Below are 21877 nucleotides of genomic sequence, written 5' to 3'. Positions count from 1 at the left end.
TCTTCCTCACACACTCCCTAGGCTAATGATACAAAGAGGTGGAGCCTCTCTAGTCTTCTCCTTCACATATGAAATGGTGTGTGTTGTGAGAGGTGGAGGGAGCCCCCTTTTATAGTCTTCAGGGTCGGTTCCCGCCAAATGCATATATGGAAGGTGATCAAGAGGAGTAGGGGCACGCCACGTCGAAGTGCACCTAGACGGGAGGCTGGCTAGGTTCGGCCGACCCAGGGGGTCGGCCGGCCCCACCTGGCCGCCTCTCGTCCTCATCCTTTTCTGGCAGGCTGACATGTGGGCCCTGATATCTTTCCTTGTATGCATTATGCGTGGTGCGCCCGTTTGCTCTGACTTGTGGGCCCTCTTTGTATGTGACACATCTCGGTGTTGATCTTTTGTGTATTCTTCCTCGTGTTCACTTGTGTTTTCCCTCTTTTGCAGATGTGGGTGCCTACAGATTACAATTCACCAAAACTTGTGGAAATGTTTAGTTATAAGCCCTAAATCTAAGTTTGGTGATTATTTCCGGTAAAAAGCTGCAAGAGTTGACGGTCGAAAACGACACTTAAGGACCGTCTACAACACCCCCACACTTAGTCCTTTGCTCGTCCTTGAGTAAAGTTTGAAGGACCACGGTGGATGCTACTCCTTGAATTTAACCTGCATACAAGTTATTCCAAGCTTCTTCTCACCCTTGTGAATTTTTGTCTGGCTACCAAGCAGTCTTGGGTAATTGAGCAACGGAACGACTCAGAATTCAGTCTCTTAGCTCTTCCTGCTTAGCACTTGGAGATTTTTATTTTGAAAACAAATAGATAGCCTTGCTCCTCAAATTACTCTCTAGGTCACTCTTTTTGTTTTATATCCTCATCAAGGCAAAGATGCTGCCGTCCTTCTCCTACCATCTATTCAGGCTTATGTGGGGCTCAGGGTAGGAGTGTAGAGGCATGTTTGCCTTGCTTGTATTGCTAAGTCAAAAACAAGGTCCGAGCAGAAATGAGTCATACAACCTGATCAAGTTGTGCAAGTGTGTGGACTAGTTTTTTTGGTGATTCATGGATGAACTCTTTTGCATGACTCTTTCTCCCTTTTTATTTATTTCCAAAGTGGGCTATCAACACATTTTTTGACATGCCTTTGCAAGCATGTGGCATAACTTCTTTGGGTATGCATCTTTTTTTTACTGACATACTCCATGAGTATGTGGTCTACCTTCTTTGGGTAGACATCTTTTATTTTATTTTTGCATAGCCCTAGTTGCTTTGGAGGGCAAGGTCATAGAGTTCTTGTTTTTGTGGAGTGATGGATGTGGCGACTATCTCCCAGTGTGGAAGTATAGCATGTGTATGTGATCTTGATCAAGAGAGCATGACAAGTTTCTAACAGGGGTCGAAGAGTTTGACAAAGCTCAAAGCAAAGGTAAACATCATTTGAATGTTGGGCATGAAAACTTGTCTTTGGCTTTGGTAGGAATTCATGATAATTTGAGGAGTCAAGCTATATTTATTTAATTTTTGAAAAAGAAAACAAGTGCTTTTGCAAGGAAGAGCGAGATGCCATCAAGCCAAGTCATATCTCATTGATCAATTGCTTAGAAAGCATGGGGTCCCTATAGGAATTTATTCACAAGGTTTAAAAAGAAAGCTAAGAATAAAATGCATGCAAGGTTTTATTCTTTGGAAGCATAAGGAGTTTTTGATTTTTTTTCTGCGAAGAAATTTATTGAATTTAAATGAATGCAAGGAGGTTTAAGGATTTGGAGACGCAAACCAATGATCTAGAGCTGAGAGGAGTCGAGTGGGCCCTCTCGCCCACCTGTTTCGCGTGCTGGTCTTGTCGGTTTTGTGTCACGATTTTGTGAGGTGCACCCCCCCACACTTGTTTCTGTGCCTGTAAAATTTCTCAAGACAAAATAAGGCACAAAAAAAGGAACTCTGCCGGGTTGGAATCCGGGGAGTTCAAACTTTATTATATTGAAATGAAAAGGGCGCTTATTACATGATGCAAAGATAAACTCAAGAACTAAGCATGAAAAGTAAATGCGCGCTGTCGCTTGGTGGAGGTGCACACCTAAGCGATGTCTTTACCCTTCTCCAAGCGGGAGATCCAGGAGCTAAGGCCACGGCGGAGAGTGTCAAGGTCATCTTTGACCGCTTTCAGTTCTAAGGACAGCTCCGCCAGTTGGTTGCCAGGTGGTGTAATGGTGACAAACTACGTCACCGCTTTTGTTCTTCACTGTGTAGGCGTGTTGCATCCCTTCCTCCATATGCATCGGAGGCATCGGATCGGCGAAGAGGCGAACAGCGACATCCTTTGGGGGAAGTTCGCCCTTCGTCGGCCTCTGTGTAGTCCCAGGGCGCCCTCCCCTGCCCCTCTGGGCAGTGGACTTCTTGATGGTGCGTCGTGCCGAAGGGGAGGCCGAGGGGCCTCCTCCCTGGTTCGGCCGATCTAGGGGGTCGGCCGCCCCCTCCTCGGCGCCCCTTGGCGCCATCTTCCTCCCTGACGCCGGCATGATCGCCAGCGGTGTCGTGGTAATATGCATTGCCTCTTCTTCTATGGCTGGGCTCGCTAGAACTTGATTGGCTAGAGATGGCTCGCTATTGAGTCCGTACGTGGACTCGGACCCCAACGAATGGGATGATGGATTTTCTGGCCATGGTAATTGTGCTTTGTAGGTGAGAAGAGGCTAAGGAAGAGTGGAGTGCTTGGACTTTGGATGAATGAGAAGAAGGAGAGGAGATGAATTTAAAGGGAAGAGAGGATCAAAATGGTGCCAAACCTTCCGAAGTTCAGCGTCTCCACACAAGGAAATATGAAAAGGGACGTTGGAGGGTTTAAATTTCAAAGGTTCAGCTCCAACGGCTACGAGGTGGGGCCTGCTGACCCCTAGGTTCGGCCGCTCCCCTCTGGGCTCGACTGGGCCTCAGATTCTTTGTATGGGCTTCTAAGGTCGTGGGCTAGGTGATCAGGTAGTGCATGGGCTTCATCTCTAGGTAGAAGATGTGTAGAATCGAAATCTACTAACTTAATTTCATCGAAAACTTCGCCGGGTCTGAAAGGTTCATAGAAAAGTTTAAGCCGATGGCCATTTGCCTTGAAGTACTCACCATCATCATCCTGAAGTGTGATTGCCCCGTGCGAAGATGTGTTGACGATGGTGTACGGGCCCTTCCACTTGCTGCGATCTTTTCCTTCTCCGAAGAGTTTCACCCTGGAATTAAACATTAGTACCTTGTCACCTGGCTTGAACTCCTTGGGCTTGATCCTCTCGTCGTGCCATTTTTTGGTACGATCCTTGTATATCTTGGCACTATGGTACGCCTTTTCTCTCCATTCCTCAAACTCTGCCAGTTGCATTTGTCTATTCCTCCCAGCGAGCTTGTAGTCCATGTTCCATTTCTTAATGGCCCAGTGGGCCCTATGCTCAAGCTCAATTGGGAGATGACACGTCTTCCCGTAGACTAGTTGATATGGTGACATGCCGATGGGGGTCTTATATGCTATTCTGTACGCCCAGAGTGCATCAGGCAGCATATTCTTCCATCCTTTACCCATCTCATTCACTGTCTTCTGCAAAATATTCTTGATTTGTTTGTTAGAAGTTTCTGCCTGTCCACTAGTCTGAGGGTGGTAGGGTGTAGCAATATTGTGTCTTGCGCCAAGTTCTTTTAGGAAGCGACGGAAGGTCTTGTCGATGAAATGGGACCCCCCTGTCACTTATAACCATCCTTGGTGTTCCGAAACGAGGGAAGATGATTTCATGAACATCTTCCTCGCATGCTTGGTGTCTGCAGCTTGGTAGAGTAACGCTTCCACCCACTTGGAAACGTAGTCCACAGCAACCAGGATGTACTCACAATCATGGGACTTTAGGAATGGCCCCATGAAGTCAATACCCGAGATGTCGAACATTTCAACTTGGAGATTGTATGTGAGGGGCATTGCATTGCGAGCAGTGATGCTTCCCTGCAGCTGGCATCTTCGGCACCTTCGAATAAATTCTCTGGTGTCTTCATACATTGTTGGCCAGAAGAAACCACTTTGCCAGAATTTTGCTTGTGTTCTGAAAGCTCCAAAGTGGCCTCCATACGCTGCAGTATGGCACTTTTCTATGATCTTCACCCCTTCTGCTGTAGGGACACATCTCCTCAATAATCCATCCGTACACACCCTGTACAGGTACGGTGGATCCCAAAGGTGACGTCTGCTCTCGAAGATCATCTTTTTCTTGTTTTCCCCAGATGGTACATAACTTGCAACCATGAAATTTACAATGTTTGCGTACCATGGGTTGGAGTCCGTCACCGTGAGCAGCATGTCGTTGCGTAGGAAGTCATTGATTGGTTGTTCCTGTAGGTTAGTAACTTGCATACGCGTCAAATGATCGGCTACAGTATTCTCTACTCCCTTTTTATCTTTTATTTCAAGGTCAAATTCCTGGAGTAAGAGAATCCACCAAATCAAACGGGGCTTAGCATCTTTCTTGGTGAGCAAATATTTCAAAGCTGCATGGTCAGTATAAACAATAACCTTTGCTCCAACCAAGTATGATCTAAACTTATCAATAGCAAAAACAACTACGAGGAGCTCTTTTTCGGTAGTGGCATAATTTAACTGTGCTCCTGTCCTTGTTTTGCTAGCATAAGCAATAGCATGATGCTTTTTATCTTTGGTTTGGCCTAAGACCGCACCAACGGCATAGTCGCTGGCATCACACATTATTTCGAACGGGAGGCTCCAATCTGGGGGTTGAATGATTGGAGCCGAGATGAGTGCCTTTTTTAGGATTTCAAAGGCATGAAGGCACTCATCCGTGAACTCGAAGGGCGCATCCTTAGCTAAAAGGTTTGTAAGGGGTCTAGCGATCTGAGAAAAGTATTTAATGAAATGGCGATAGAACCCCGCATGACCCAAGAAGCTACGGATTCCCTTGACGTTAACTGGAGGTAGGAGACATTCTATAACGTCAATTTTGGCTTTGCCCACCTCAATGCCCCTCTCGGACACAAGGTGTCCAAGGACGATGCCTTCGCGGACCATGAGATGACATTTTTCCCAATTTAGCACTAGGTCCTTTTCTTGGCATCGCTGCAAGACCCTGTCTAAATTTTTGAGACAATGATCAAAAGTTTTTCCATAGACGGAGAAATCGTCCATGAAAACTTCCATGATTTCCTCGATCATGTCTGAAAAGATAGACATCATGCACCGCTGAAATGACACGGGAGCATTACATAGCCCGAAAGACATCCTCCGATAAGCATAGGTTCCGTATGGGCAAGTAAACATGGTCTTGCTTTGATCATCAGGGTGGATGGGAATTTGGTGATAACCAGAATACCCATCAAGGAAACAGAAGAAAGAATGCTTGGCCAACCGCTCTAACATTTCGTCAATGAAGGGCAGCGGAAAGTGGTCTTTCTTTGTGGCCGAGTTAAGTTTCCGATAGTCTATGCACATCCTCCACCACGTGATAGGTCTTTGAGGTATGAGTTCATTCTTGCTGTTCTGAACGATCGTCATACCTCCCTTCTTTGGTACAACTTGTACCAGGCTTACCCACTCGCTATGTGGCACGGGATAAATGATCCCGGTGTGCAAGAGCTTAAGGACCTCTTTCTTAACGACATCTCTCATCGTATTGTTTAGCCTACGCTAAGGCTCCCTAGAAGGTGTGTAGGTAGAGTCGATAGGGATACGATGAGTGCAAAGGGTAGGACTGATCCCTTTTAGGTCCTCGAGTGAATAGCCAAAGACGGATCTATGCTTTGCTAATACGGCTAAAAGTTTAGCCATTTCCTCGTCGGAAAGGTGACTGCTAATGATGATAGGAGTTTGTGTGTCACCATTGATGAAAGCATAGCGAAGGCCGTCGAGAAGGACTTTTAGTTCTATTGGAGGTCGTGTTGGCTTCTCGTGGATAGGCAGTTCGAGTTGTTCCTCTAATTCGTCCTCTTCTTGGATGAAGAGTTCAGCATTTCGTTCTAAGGTGGGCTTAGAGTCATCTTCTGGCATGACTTCCATTACTTCCTCAAATGGGTCTTCTTGGGGGATAGATTCGGCCATGGAAATCTTGGCTGGGTCGATAGGCAAGGAGTAAGCTTTTCCCCCAAGTGACATGTCAATCCTTCCTAGAGTAGAAATGTCTAGGAAAAGTTTTTCTACGGGATTCCCTATCAAGATGTCGAAGTCTTGGACTTCGAAGATATGAAAGTCTAGAGCGATCTCCATTTTCATGTGCCACACCGGCACATCTTGCATAATCCCAATCCCTTTTATAATGGAGTGCGGTCCAATTCTAAGGGATTTCATGGTTGGAGTAACATGTCTTTCACCCAAATAATCGGAAGCGAAGGAGGCAGAAATGATGTTTACTCCAACTATGTGATTATAAAAGGCTGTGACTGTTGACATTTCATAGCGCGATCACTAGGAATGGTTAATCCTTAGCAACAGCGCCAGAAATGCCTGTTGGCAGTCCTTAGTGCAATCACTAGAAATGAGGGCGCCGAACCCATCCTAGCAACTGCACCCAAGGGGTGCCACTCTTGTGGTATAATCAATACGATTATAGATGGATCCACAAGGGATATACTGTTGTAGCATTTCACCCGGAGAGTAAGGGTATCGTCATTTATTTGTGTCCCAAAGGACAGCAGCGGCAAAGGTATTGTGATGAGGAGATGACCAATACGCATATGACCAAGGCCCAAGCGAAGATAGAGTTCAAAGCCCAATCCACATTGAAGTCTGATTTATTCGCGAGTCCGGTTCGGACTACAGGAGTAGGCCTCACGAAAACGGACGCCCAGGCCACATACGGGCTCCGTTTTGGACGTTCTATATATCGTTGGAAAGCTAAGGAGATAAGATTTCCAACCCAACTGATCCCATATCAAAATACACTCAGAGTCGATGGGAATGGTCGAAACAACATGATGACCAGAATCTGCCTAGATGCAGCGACGCCAGTTTTTGGGCCCGAAGGCCTTGTACTCCCTAGGGTTGCCCGGCCACCCCCTTGGCCGCCCCCTAGCCTCTCTCTTCTATATACACAGCAGCCGTCATTAGGTTACTCGGGTTTTGCTTAGATTATTCTGTCGAGAACAGTTTCGCCGCCGTGTCAGTTTGTGAAACCCCATCTTTGAGATTAATCTTTCATCTGCAGAGTCACTTCAATTGAGCTGCGTTCTTTCAAGTTCTTGCTTGTGTTCTTCGTTGCGCTTGCAGGGATTAGCCTTCTTGGAGAGGTCAACCGGGTTGTGACACGGTTGATAACCAGAGGAGTTGTGGTGCTAAGATTGCTGGATTTGGGTCTTAGGATCTGAAGCCGGATCGGTGTGTCTCGCTCCGCCTACAACGAGAGTTATCCAGAACCTGACAGAAGATCGGGAACCCACGTCCCCATTATTTGGTATCAGAGCATCAGGTTTACTGTCAGGTTTCACATCTATCTTTAGTTTCATCAATTTCACCATTGTCCCACAGTCCACCAAAAAGCCCTAGAAAATTTTGTGTTCGTGCTGTTTTCCCATCCCATTAGCCCTTTTAAGCCATTGCATATTTTGATATCGGAGTCCGCATCATTGAGTTTGTGTCCATAGTCATGGTCTTGTTGCTGGTTTAGATCGAGTTCTTAGATTGGTTTGAGTTTTGCATCGTGTCACCGTGTCCTTTTCCATCCCGTCATCACGTCCGGTTCGGACTTGTTTCTGTCCAGTTCGGTATTTTGTTGATATCTCTCGCATACGAACTCGGATTTTTGTGTTCTAGTACTTTCTGGAAAGCTTGTGAAATTATCTACAACTTAATCAATTGTGAGAATTCCAGAAAACGTAGTTATCTGCGCCTAATCTGTATTGGAAGCCAATCTGTTGGTTACCCAGAAATTTCTGAGTAGTCTGTATTTCGGGGTCAATATCTTCTACTTCCTTTATCCAAAAGAGACTTTCCATATATTGCAAAGAAAGATAAAAGGGGGATCTACAACTTTCGTGTTGTAAGTTTTCGTGTTTGGGGTCTCTAAATTTGTCAAACAGCCTATATAAGTTTGTGTAGCAAATCTGAAATTTACAGACAACAATTTTGTGATAGTGTGGAGTTGTCTCTTGCTCTTGTGGCACTTTTGAATAGAAAAAGAAAGAAAGAAAAAGGCAAGTGCATAAAAAAGAGCCGCACAAAAAAAGAAAAAAATCAGAAGTGCTTGGATCCTTTTGTGTCCTTTGTGCTTGGTATATGTCGCTTGCTTGCTTGAACTAGTTCTAGGAACACGTTTAGGCCAGCAACATTGATAAGTACTTTGGATATTTATTCAATTTTTGCTATCTGATTTTCAATTGTGCTAATCCTTGCTACTAAATAAATCCCCCCGAAGCTCCACATATTACTTCAGATCAGTACACCCAGAGGATCTTGCAATCTTGGTACCACTTCCTCACAGGTATCACGAACCAGCCACCGGTTGTACCATCCTCTACTTTGCATTGGTAAGAACACTTGTAAGAGCTTGGTAAGACGTGCGAGATTGTGTTTCCACCATCCACATCCACATATAGTAGTTGATAGGGATAACCTTTTGTGTTTTCTCTTGTCTACTTACTAACAATGTCAGGAAACACTGAGATTGCTCAACGAGTATTGAGTTCTCAAATGGAGAAAGTGGAGCAAAATCAATTCAACAATTTGTTCCAGACTTTCTTTGCCGTGATGGAACGACGTTGCCGAGTCATCATTGATGGTGAGACTTGCAACAACCTTGCAAGCTTAGAGCTGGTCGAGAAGCTTGGTCTGACCACAAAGCCACATCCACATCCATACTACATGCAATGGGTAAATTCTTACGATAAGATTAAGGTAACTGAAATTGCACATATTGAATTTAGCATTGGTTTTTACAAAAGTAGTGCTGATTTTGATATAGTACCCATGCAAGCATGTCAATTATTGCTAGGAACACCATGGATTAATATAAATGATGTGGTACATAAAAAGGTTGCTAATAGATATTCTTTCAACTACAATAGAAGAAAAATTACACTTAAATCTATGACCGCAACTGAAATTTTAGAAGCCGATCTTGAAAGAGCAGAGAGAAGAAAGAATGAGCCTTTTAGAAAAGAATGGATTATTTCAGATGTTACAGTGCCTTCCTCTAAATCTGATTTTGTACAAATTAAAGATATCGCTTTGTCTTCTGTTGGACCTAATATTTTGCAGCATGTATCTAAAACAGAAGACAAGGTGATAGAGAAGGAACAGGTAATTGTCTCAGGTAAGAGCTCTCTTGATGTGCTGAAATTGTCCACCACTCATGCTATAATAGAGCAACATTTAGTGGACACCAAATCTGAATTGACTTTGTCACATGATAAATATTCTACTAAATTTTGTGATAAAGAAGAGTTGTGTGATAGTTCTATGTTTATCCCTGTGCCACAACTTGTGAAGGAAACTGATCCTTTTATTTTGGAACCAAAGACTTATGCTAAAAATAAATATTTGATTCCAATTGCTACAGAAAAGGATGAAAGGACATTGTTGTCTTCTTTAAATACTTTGGGTTATATAGAGTTTGATACTTTGTGTGCACTTAGTAGTTTGGAGGATAAATTTAAATGTGTTGGATTGCCATGGTTATCTCGATGTACATATCACTTTATTGGCAATTATAATTGTAAAGGAGAGTACATGGTGCATCGTGTTTATATATGTTCAAATCTGAAATCTCCTTTTGCTGTGCAACAATTTGATGAAAAAGTGGGCTATTTTAAGATTAATCCTATCACGCAGAGTTCCTCTTGTTCTTCTTTGTTTGTTTTGTCACAACAGGTTCAATTTCAAGAAGGGGAGCAACGCAGGATCATGTCAAGAATGGGAACAACTACTTCCGCAAGCATCAGCGATTTTGAGTCGAGGACGACTCAAAACCAAGAAGTGGAGAATGATGAGGAGATGACCAATACGCATATGACCAAGGCCCAAGAGAAGATAGAGTTCAAAGCCCAATCCACATTGAAGTCCGATTTATTTGCGAGTCCGGTTCGGACTGCAGGAGCAGGCCTCACGAAAACGGACGCCCAGGCCACATACGGGCTCCGTTTTGGGCGTTCTATATATCGTTGGAAAGCTAAGGAGATAAGATTTCCAACCCAACTGATCCCATATCAAAATACGCTCGGAGTCGATGGGAATGGTCGAAACAACATGATGACCAGAATCTGCCTGGATGCAGCGACGCCAGTTTTTGGGCCCGAAGGCCTTGTACTCCCTAGGGTTGCCCGGCCACCCCCTTGGCCGCCCCCTAGCCTCTCTATTCTATATACACAGCAGCCGTCATTAGGTTACTCGGGTTTTGCTTAGATTATTCTGTCGAGAACAGTTTCGCCGCCGTGTCGGTTTGTGAAACCCCATCTTTGAGATCAATCTTTCATCTACAGAGTCACTTCAATTGAGCTGCGTTCTTTCAAGTTCTTGCTTGTGTTCTTCGTTGCGCTTGCAGGGATTAGCCTTCTTGGCGAGGTCAACCGGGTTGTGACACGGTTGATAACCAGAGGAGTTGTGGTGCTAAGATTGCTGGATTCGGGTCTTAGGATCTGAAGCCGGATCGGTGTGTCTCGCTCCGCCTACAACGAGAGTTATCCAGAACCTGATAGAAGATGGTTAATCCTTAGCAACAGCGCCAGAAATGCCTGTTGGCAGTCCTTAGTGCAATCACTAGAAATGAGGGCGCCGAACCCATCCTAGCAACTGCACCCAAGGGGTGCCACTCTCGTGGTATAATCAATACGATTATAGATGGATCCACAAGGGATATACTGTTGTAGCATTTCACCCGGAGAGTAAGGGTATCGTCATTTATTTGTGTCCCAAAGGACGGCAGCGGCAAAGGTATTGTACTCAACATTAACTATGACATTGTGCCTCAAGCAATAGGCAATACTCTAACAGGGGTAAGTACATATAAAGAATAAGCAAGGGTAATGCGACACAGCACACATCCACACTCCAAGAGGAAGGAATAAAGGAGAGAAACTATAAAACAAAGAACTACTCTATCCTACGTCAAGTCAGCTGGAGCTTAGACTAGGCTAGGTGTCCTAGTGCTTCTATCCAAAGCTGGGGTCATGTTAGATCATGGTTAGGACTACAGGTGCCAGAAAAATGGGATAGCGGGGAGAAGGTCCCACACCGGAGTACATCCAGTCCTGTTACCTCTTTGCACGAACTCCTACACCGAACCCGAACATCGGGGAGTACGCTAAACGTGACACCGCTGTTACGCCCGACGGACAGGGCTGTCACCACCTGCCGTCTACCCCAGTCACACCTTAGAGCACGGTCATATCCGAAGAATCCCGCATACCCGAGCACCACGCTCGTGTATGAAGTCACTACTCTAGTGCCCCCAGGTCTCCCACCCTTCGGATGGATGAGTAAAACACTAGAGCAAGCCCGAAAGCACAACGAACCTCTATCCGTACCCGGATCATTTGGCCTAACCAAGACCATAGCATAACTTATGAACGAACTAATCATGGATTGATAAACTATCAAGATAGTAAAGCAACCATGGCAAAACTCTATATTATGAATAGAAGTCTGACAAGTCGGATACAAAGCCATACTAGGAGCCGAGGATTGCTCAACGACCTCGAGGACAACTTGCTCGCTAAAGAGAACTAGCCTAGCTCCACTACCTAGCTAAGAGAGCAAGAGAGAGGACAGCCTTCTTGGAGAGAATGGAATGAAGTGTGTGTGTGTGTGTGTGTGTGTGTGAGGGATGAGAGGGGGCCCTATTTATACTAGTGGAGGTCGGTTCCCGCCAAATGCACTTATAGAAGGTAATCAGGAGACTTGGGGCCGACTCCTCCTTGAAATGCACCTGGACGAGAGGCCGGCCAGGTTCGGCCGACCCAGGGATCGGCCGGCCCCACCTGGCCGCCTCTCGTCCTTATCCTTCTCTGGCAGGCTGACATGTGGGCCCTGATATCTTTCCTTGTATGCATTATGCGTGGCGCGCCCGTTTGCTCTGCCTGATGGGCCCTCCTTGTAAGTGGGTGACGCCGAACGCGATATTCTGTGTGGTTGTATGGCGTCTGTTGCGTGTTTTCGTTTTATTCCGCTCCTGCTCATCTGAAATGTACAAAACTCGAAAACAACTGTGGAGCAAGGTTAGTGATACAAAGATGCGAGTAAGGCATGCAGTTTTCCTTTATTATTGAGTATAGTTGACTGGTGAAAAAGGCACTTAAGCACCATCAACAACTCCCCCAAGCTAGCCCTTTGCTCGTCCCGAGCAATGTTTTAGACTTAGGTTGTTGATCAGGAGTTGCTACAATATCGCATTCCTGACTTATACCCAAGGCACAACCGAGTGTTCTTACCTTTATTCTAAATAAGATGGCCTTGTTCGCACCTTTTACCTTACTCCTGTGGGGCTTATAGCATCATCCTCATCTTTGGCGGTTGAGGGTCAGAACAGCTTGTAGAGTACCACTTACCACTCCTTTGTTCAACCGTCAATCCTGTAACACCCGGTTTATAAAAGGACATAAACCGAGCAATCATATACGTGCCAGGATCAAGTCACACGTATATACAACAGAATGAACAGTATATCACAGCACATATCACGTAAAAATATATAAAAAAGCGAATACGAAAGTTATTTATTACATGAATGACAAAAATGTCTGATACAGTGGAAGCGAAGTACAAATACGGTAAAAGCTCTCCGAAGCTGAGCAGGGCGCCATAGGGATGTCGACTGGGAGACGAACGCCTAGAAGTCCTCGTAGTCCTGGTAGCACTGAGCGAACTCCCTCGTGTCGGCAGGATCTGAGTAGCAGTAGCGTAGCCAAGAGGAAAAAGTAGAGAAGAGGCAAGAGTGAGTACACAACTTGTACTCAACAAGTATAACACAAACTATGAGGCTCTAGGTTGGCTGACTGACTGCATTAGCTTTTAAGTGTTGGCAAAATTTTATTAAAGCTATTTACTACGAGTTTTGATGAATTACCATTAACCCGGTTACATAGTAATTAATCAGAATTTATCATGTTACTACTGAGAACCAAACCGAACCAAGCCACCCGGGGAAACCTGCCTCATTAAAGGAAGATAACCCCACTAATCAAAAGGAGGATTTGGGCCGTTCATAACCGTGAGCACGGCTAGTATACCAGTTTTACACTCTGCAGAGGTTACACATCTTTACCCACAAGTCGTGAGCTACGCTAGTTGTTCATCACACTTCCTTAGGGGAGATGACTAGCAAACTCACTACGAGGCCGTTACAAAGGACACGTTGGTAAGGTGTAACCGCTAAGGATTCAGTCAATGCAACGATGGGGCCCACCTCGAGGGGGTACAAAACAACACAGACCAGCCTCGTAGCGTAGGGACCATTGAAGCTCGACTCCCCTCTTGCCCCGCAGGTAAGTTACTCCCGAACCAAAATGACCTAATTAGTAAGCCAAGACCGTCCCATTCTAGTCTTGTGGTAGCGCTGTTGTCCCAGGTTGTCGCTCTATGAACCGGTCCTTATGGAGAGTGGCCAACCCAGCAGTAAGCACCGTGCTGGCCCCCTAAACCATGTTTCTAACAAAACCAATTTTAATGAGGAGTGAGCCACTCAAGCCACACAGAGGGCCACTCTCAGAATTAAGTTGCATATACCATTAATCAAATTAATTAAAAAGGACCATTATGTGTTATAGCGCGGCACCTAGCACAACTAACCAAAATGCAACCCAAAAGATATATATAAAGGATATAAAGTGGCTAGGAAATCCTTATAGGCATACAGTATTAAAATGCAGTATGAAAATGTATTAAAAGTGATAGGTTGTTCATGTTATACTTACCTTCCTCGTACTGCTCCTGCTGCTGCTCAAACTGGTCAGAAGACGGCTGCTCCGGGTACTGGTACTGGGGCTTCTCAGATGGATCAACGTCTACTCACGAACACATGGCCAAAACAATGCACAATAATAAGCATACAAGAAAACACTAACAAAAACTAAGAAACAATACATCAATACATAAAAACAGCACACTAAACTAGTCTAAAACTATTCTACGTGTTACAACGATCGCGTGGACATAAAGAACGCCTAAAACGGAGCTAAAACACATATTCTAGGCTAAAAACAAGATCCAGGGACCTATTTGTAAGAAAACTGGAGTTCCAGGGGGTTTCTGGGCAAAAACTGAGGACCTAAACATAATTAAACCTTGGATCCAGGGGTTAACATGCAAAATCTACCAGGCCGGATGGCGGGTTTTATTTTAAAGAAACTCAGGGGGGTCCGTGTAAATATATGGGCCGATCTGTAATTACTTTTGAACTACAAAGGAGTGCGGGTTGATATTAACAAAACCGGAGGTCTCTTTAGAAAAAAGGACAGGCTGAACCGGTATCCTTGGATCCAGGCCGTTGGATCTCGATCGGAGGGGTCAGGTTTGATGTGTTCTAGATCTAATCAGAGGCGTCGGGCTTAGATCGGGCGGTTCAGAAGGTTTGGGCGTGCGGGCGGCGGCGGAACGCGCCGGCGGCGAACTCCCGCGGCGGCGCAGCGCCGGAGAAAGCCGAATTCGGCCTTCCCGTGGCTGATTCGGGTCGCGGCTGGGCTCTGGAGCATGACCGTGGCATGAGTAAGCCACTGGGGCACTTGGCGGGGCGCTGCGGGGTACGGGGAGGGGCGCGCGGCGGTGGGGGCGGCTCGGCGCAACAGAGCCCGCCGGCGTGCGGCTCGCTGGGGCCTAGAGAATGTCACGGCTACTACAACTAGAGTAAGAGAATGGCAGGGGCTAGGGGAGCTCACCGAGCTTGGAAACGGGCGGAGATGCGGCGCAGAGGGGGCCGGCGACGAGGCCCGGGCGGCGGCGCTCGGACGGGGTCGGAGACAGGTCGAAGCAAGGGGCCTCCGGACGTCTGGGCGGCGCGGATCGATGAGGGGTGTGCCTGCGAGGTTGGAAGGTTGGTCAGGGCGGGCCAAAAGTCACCGGCGACGAGTAATTCTGGTGAATCTAGAATTTACCGGAGTTGGGGCTCGGGCGCGATTCCTAGGAAGCTCGGGTCGATTCTTCGATCAGGTGGCTCGGAGAGATTCTGGACGTCGAGGCGGGGCGGTTGCGGTGGTTTGCAAGACCTGGGAGGTGGTGGCGTGGCCGGTCTGCGGCGGCGCAGGGAGGTCTGCGCGGCGCAGCGGGGTGGTGGCGGTGTGCTAGGCTTGCGGCTAGGGTTTGATGGGGGCGCTAGTGCGTAGGAGGAGGAGCAGGGGGTCCGCGGGGGTTTAAAGAAGGCGCCGGGGATCTTGGGGGGGTGCGCCCGTCGTGATCCCAGCGGGGATTGCGGGGCAGCCGGTGCGTCAGCGGCGGATGCGGGAGGAAGAGGAAGGCGCTGACGCACGGGCCCGGGCGGTCAGTGGCGTGCGGTGAGCTGCTGGCGGATGGGCCTGCGCTCGCGCGTGAGCGGGTGTCGCACGTGCGGAGGGAACGGGCCGCTGTGCTGGGCCTGGTGCCTCGCGGGCTGAGCGCGGGAGGAGGCAAGCTGGGCCGCGAGCGGGGTTTGGGCTGCTGTTGGGTTTGGGGTTTGTTGGGTTTTCTTCTTTTCTATTTCTATTTACTCTCTCTTTTCTATTTCTAATTCAAACAAAGTTTGAATTCAAATACAAATTTGAATTCAAACCACACTCAAATAATTAAAACTATGCACCAGCATGAATGCAACACCAAAATTTAAACCTATGATAAAATTTTAATTACTTAAGGAACAAAATTTTAGATTAAATGTAAGTCTAACACAATAAACCTTAGAAAATTAAATAAAACCAATTAAATTTATTATAAATTGCTGAAATTTAAATTAGGGTGTTACAAATCCAGAGGTTTTATAAAGTTTTTTTTAAAAAAAGAAATTTGTAAGTTCCTCGGGTGATCTCTCGGATCGCTCAAATGTGATTCATTCCTTACCAAGGCCCTTTTTTTTATGCTCCTTTCTTTTTCCACCCTACTTCTAATGGCTTCTTTTTTTATGGATCTGTAGGTATGGAGGATATGATGGCAACCTTGCTCAAGATGTTCAAGTGTGTGTATATTTTTGGTGGATGATGGATGAGAACTCCTTTATATGAATTCTCTTTCCCTTGTAATGTTTTTTGGTATGGGCTATATTTTCTTTTTTCTCACTCTCTTTTTTTTGACACACCTTGTGGGTGTGTGGCATACCTTCTTTGGGTATGCATCTTTTCTCTTTTTTTTTGACATGCCTTGTGGGCATGTGGCATACCTTCTTTGGGTATGCATCTTTTATTTCTTTTTGTATAGCCCATACATTATGATGATAACTTTGGAGAGAGATAAACATGGCACATCTTGGAGTTTTATTTGTGGATGGATGGCGGATGTACTTGCTATCTTCTAGGTGTAGAAGTATATTATGTGAGTGGATGTGTACGTGATCTTGATCATGGGCGTGTGAAGTGATTCTCACAAAGGGTCACAACAATTTGACAAAGCTCAATGAGAAGACAAGTTGTATAAGTAGAAAAGGCTTTTCAAACTTGTAACTCATTTGGCTTTGGATGGGAATTGCATATCACCGACGAACTTTATTTTATTTTTATATTTTTGAAAAGAAATACTCCGAGTATCAAGCATCACATAGGAGAAGATCATAGCAACTCTTTTCAGACATATCATAACCCACAACAACCTAGATTCGAATTATGCTTTTCGCTACCCACAAGTTTCAAGCTTAAGGTTTGAACATCTATCCACCAAACTCAGAACTTAGGGAGAGCACAAGGTTGTAACTGGCATATGAAAGGAACTAATAGAGGAACTATTCATCATCTCAACAAGGAAAAACTACACATGCTTACTACACATACTGGAAAGCAAGTAAATATTTTTGGTTTTTTATGGGTTTTGCTAATTTTTATTTGATTTTAGTTATGCAAATTTTTATGGACTTTTAGAATTTTGCAAATTTTTGTTTGGTTTCATGCAAGGTTTTGGAAAGCGGTAAAGGTAGAGTTTGATACAAGGTACCTCTCATGGGGGTCCTCCCCCAAGCTAGCTTCACGCTCACTACTGCTGGTTGGGATTAAACCCAACCCAATGTTAGTAGGCCCTCCACTCCTCCTGGGATTGTTACTGTTGCTGCTCCAGGTTGCGGATCCTTTTGCCTGTTTATCGCTGCCAGTTTTGTGTTGACTCGATGTGCTGGCCCAGCGACTCATCGATGTTGATGGTGCGCATGTTCAGCTCGCCTATCTGCCGAGTCAGAGTGGCAAAAACTTCTGGACGAAGCTGTACATCGCGGGGTCCGCTGGAGCTGGAACTGGTTGACCGGTGCCCTGAGACCTGCAGTGCCCGCTCAGTGGAGCTGACACTCTGCCATGATGAACCTCCAGCCTCATATTGCTATGGTTGAGGCTGAGGTTGCTGCTGCATGAATTCCTCTCTTCTGGCCCTGCTTCTTGTAACCCTGCCAGGAAGACCAGAAACACTATGCTGGCGGCTCTCCTCTTGTGGAACAAGAGGGATGGTTAGCGAATGGTAGTTATACAAATGATACCCCGCATTTGGCAACGGGATTTCATTTGCATAACCAAGCGAAAAGAAAATCAAGGAGTCATCCGGGCCTTTCTTGAGCATGTGGCCTTGAACCAAGTATGCCTCATCGATCATAACGCGGGGCTCCTCAATGAAGGGAATGGGGTTCCCATCTAAGATTCCCATGTTTGATGTGATGCGGGTAACCAAAGAATTGCATTCAATAGGACCCGTCATCCAAAAATTTGTGAGCCATTGCTTAACCATTGCTTGTGCGGGGGAGATTCGGATTTTGTTGACCATGGCGTATAATATCATCAACTCATCGTTCTGCACTGGTCGTGGATCATATCTTGGGAAGAGAGTGATAGCCACCCACTTGTGCATCAAACGAAGAGTCGGATTTTGAATGTCATTGCACCGAGGTGCAAACTTGCCATGAACAACTTGACCCGAAATCAAACCCCCAAAACTCATGTCGATCAAAACCGTGGAAAGCTTTTGCAAGGGAAATCTGCAAGCGCACGCTCAAACCAAGGAGGTGACTGAAATTTCTCCAATTAAAATAGCGTTCAACTCCAAAAAGTCGGAAAGAAACACCATCATCCACCTCCCGAAGAGTGCAAAGAAACTGGATGGTGAGGAGACAAGAACCATTCTCCTCAACAGGCACAAAACCATCCCATCAAACCGCATGCCAAACACGAGCGAAGTCAACATCCATACCTGTTTTTTCGAGAAGGTCCGGATCGAAGGCTTTGGTATGACGAAAGCTTCGATTCTTGATCATGACGTAGGCTTGACGCTCGCGGTCGTCTTGCAAGTCGAGGTACGGTGCATCATCTTCATCTATTTCCATGTCCTCGGCTTGCGGTTCTTCAGCTTGCTTCTCTATTTGTTCCTCTTGTTCGTCTTGCTCATAGTCCATCGTGATCGGTGTTGGTGTAGGTTCGGGGGAATGACGGGAGCTCGTCCCACCCCGTGAACGTGATGAGCTTGACCCTGTCATCTTCTTGATAGCTCCGGAAAGTTTCCGACCTACACCCTTCATGCTTGCAACAAGAGCGAACAAGAACGAACGAGAACAACTCGGTTCGGGTTATGTTAGCGAAATCAAAATGAAATTCTTACCCGAGAGTTGTTCCTCCAAATATGTGATCAATCTTGCAGTAAAGAAATGAGAGAGAGATTTCCTGAAACCAAACTTGAGCCAAAATCCAATGGAAACCCGAGCAAGAATGTGTGAGAGGGAGTGTGAGTGAGTGTGTGAGTATGAGAGAGCTCAACACCCCTCTCGGCCCCTATTTAAAGAGAAGATGGCGCATGCACCAGAGGAGAGGCAAGCCACAATGGCTATGGAGCCATTGGAGAAGGTGGGGCCCAGGAGCCGTTGGCCCTGGGTCGGCCGACCTATGGGGTTGGCCGGCCCCAGGGTGGGCCCCCTAGTGCCCCCCTTCGGCCTGGTGCTTCCTCAACGGTTAAGTTCTTTGAAAATATGGTGCATGGCCAAAAGTTTGCTCGAAAAGATGTCTACATTATTTTTCCGAAAGGATTAAAAACTCAAAAAATATTTTTGGTATTTTTTTTAAAAAGGGAAAAGTGCTAGAAAAAATTCCAGCATGCAGTGTAGAAAAGCAAATAAGGTGCAAAGAAAATGTTGAAAAGCAGATGAAACAAACATGAGATAAATACCAATTTACCTTTGGCAAGGGCGCGTCGTTTAAAGTCCGACGTGTACGACTTTTCTCCATCGTTCTTACCATCCGTCGGCTCGTCCTGGAGAACTGGACGTGGCCGAACTCTCGAGCTTCCACCACACCTTCTTTTCCTTCTTCTTTCTTTTAGGTGTGGAGGGTCGTTGTTCTGGCTGGTGTTCTGGTGCACCCCAGAGTGCTTGCCCTTTACTGTCTTGTTGGATCATGAAGCGCTGCTCTTCCTGCTTTTTGAACCTGAAAAACATATCCTCTCTTCGGACACGGAAACAGATTTCTCCCTTTTCGACATCGATCCTTGCCTTGGCAGACCTTAGAAAAGTTTGCCCAAGTATGAGGTTGCCTCCGAGGTCGCCCTCCATATCCATTACCACAAAGTCGGCAAGGATGAAGGAGTCTCATACTCGTACAAAAACGTGTTCGGCTATCCCTTCGGGATACCGAATGGTTGAATTTGCAAGTTGTACGAGCATAGTTGTTGGGGGAAAGAGCAGGATATTCTAGTGCTTCATATATTACCTTGGGCATTACATTCACGCTTGCCCCCAGATCGCATAGGCATCGCTCAAAGTGTTTGATGTAGATCGAGCAGCTAATCATGGGGACCCCTGGATCCTCTTGCACTGCTGCCACCATGACATCCCAAACGTCATTCCTTGGGGGATAGTACCTACCTGCATGGTTATTGCGTGGTGGCCTCCGGGATGATTTATCCCGTCCGATAGACACCATGCTGACATTTTCAACGGGAGACTCGGGTTGCCCTGGGATCTTCCCGCTCTCAACAGCAGGTAACGAAGCATCAATTTGTGCAAGCTGGGTTTCAATTATTTTGTTGAAACTTAACTGGTTTTTAAGAGTTGAAGACAAAGTTTCAAGCTTGACATTTAAACTTTCCAGGGATTTGTCATTGGCCAAAAGCTTTTTATTTATATTTTCATTGATTTTAACTTGGCCAAGAACAAGTTCTCTCAAGGGAGGTTGGTTTGAATTGAAATTCGAATTAAAAGAAGAGTTGTAATTATTACCTCCTTGAAAAGGTGGACGTGGCTGGTTCCACCCCTGGCCTCCTTGTTGTGGACGGTACCCGTTGTTTTGTGCGGAATCTGTGGTAACGATGGACATTCGGGGAACGACTGCCCTGAAACCCGTGAAGACTGCGCCTACCTCAACAACAACAACAACAAGGTATGCGCCTCCCTGAAAAGGTGGACGTGGCTGGTTCCACCCCAGGCCTCCTTGTGGTGGACGTTACCTGTTGTTGTTGTCGTTGTTGAGGTATGCGCAGTCTTCATGGGTTTCGGGGCAATCATTCCCCGAATGTCCATAATTACCGCAGACTTCGCACGTGAAGTGCGATCCCATGGCGTAAACGGGAGCATGGATCGGCTGTTTGCTTCCTTCCTCCATCTTCTTGATTAGGAGGTCTAGCTTTGCGGCAATCATATCTGTCTCTTTGACGGTATGCATACCTTTTGTACGGGGTTGGACTCGTTCATCGCTCCATCTCTGATTGGATACCATCTTCTCGACCAATTCTTTTACTTTGGCGATAGTCAGGTCGAGGAAGGCTCCTCCAGCAGCAGCATCAACATTGGCTCGAGATGTTGTTGTGAGCCCGTTGTAGAAGCTTTGCAGGATGAGCCACTCATCCATGCCGTGATGAGGACAGGCTAGGATGTATTCCTGCAGTCTCTCCCAAGCTTCTGGGATGGATTCCATCCCCGTCTGCTGGAAATTTGATATTTTCCTGCGCAGGGCATTTGTTTTGCCCAACGGGAAGAATTTTGCGAGGAACGCCTTGGAGCATTTGGCCCAGGTGTCGATGTCCTTTTCTTTATAAAACCACTATTTCGCCTTCCCCAGGGGGGAAAAGGGAAACAGACGAAGCTTGACAATGTCGGCGGCGACACCCCGTATGACAACGGTGTCGCAGAGCTCCAGAAAATTCTGCAAATGTGCATTTGCATCCTCGTTCGGCTTGCCACAGAATGGGCTAGCCTGCACCATATTGATGAGGCTTGATTTGAGCTCGAAGTTCACGTCCCCGACATTGATGTTGGGGCCAGTGGCCACATTGTCGGTGGAGGGGACGGAGAACTCGCGGAGAGTCTTTTTAGCCATAGCCTCAAGAACGAGTGGTGCTTCCGAAATGGGTTTCTGTGCCGGGAGGATAGCGAGAGGAGGAACGATGCGAGGTCGTGCCCTTCTCAAGAGCCTCTCTGGATTGTCCGTGTAGTTTTCCAACAGGGAGAAACCGGTCATACACTACCCCTGTCTTATTTTCAAATAAAAAATAAAAGAAGACATAAAGTGACATTAGTCTGAAAGAGTAAAGACTATATCCCGAGTACAAGGTCTAAGTTAATATCAGCACAATATCTTTGTTCACATGCCGTCCCCGGCAACGGCGCAAAAAATGCTTGTTGACATTTCTTAGCGCGATCACTAGGAATGGTTAATCCTTAGCAACAGCGCCAGAAATGCCTGTTGGTAGTCCTTAGTGCAATCACTAAAAATGAGGAAGCCGAACCCATCCTAGCCACTGCACCCAAGGGGTGCCACTCTCGTGGTATAATCAATACGATTACAGATGAATCTGCAAGCGC

At 46.2% G+C, this 21877-nt stretch overlaps 1 non-coding gene across 1 annotated transcript; it reads left to right on the top strand.

The window, feature by feature from the left end:
• Positions 1-20922: 20922 nt before the first annotated feature.
• Positions 20923-21031, top strand: LOC120696413. Its single transcript, XR_005684184.1, has one exon. It is a non-coding gene; the product is annotated as a small nucleolar RNA R71 (small nucleolar RNA).
• Positions 21032-21877: the final 846 nt, after the last annotated feature.

Source organism: Panicum virgatum, chromosome 2K (genome assembly GCF_016808335.1).
Source record: "Panicum virgatum strain AP13 chromosome 2K, P.virgatum_v5, whole genome shotgun sequence".
In the NCBI taxonomy this organism is placed as follows: domain Eukaryota; kingdom Viridiplantae; phylum Streptophyta; class Magnoliopsida; order Poales; family Poaceae; genus Panicum; species Panicum virgatum.
This window is presented reverse-complemented; position numbering and strand designations above follow the sequence as displayed.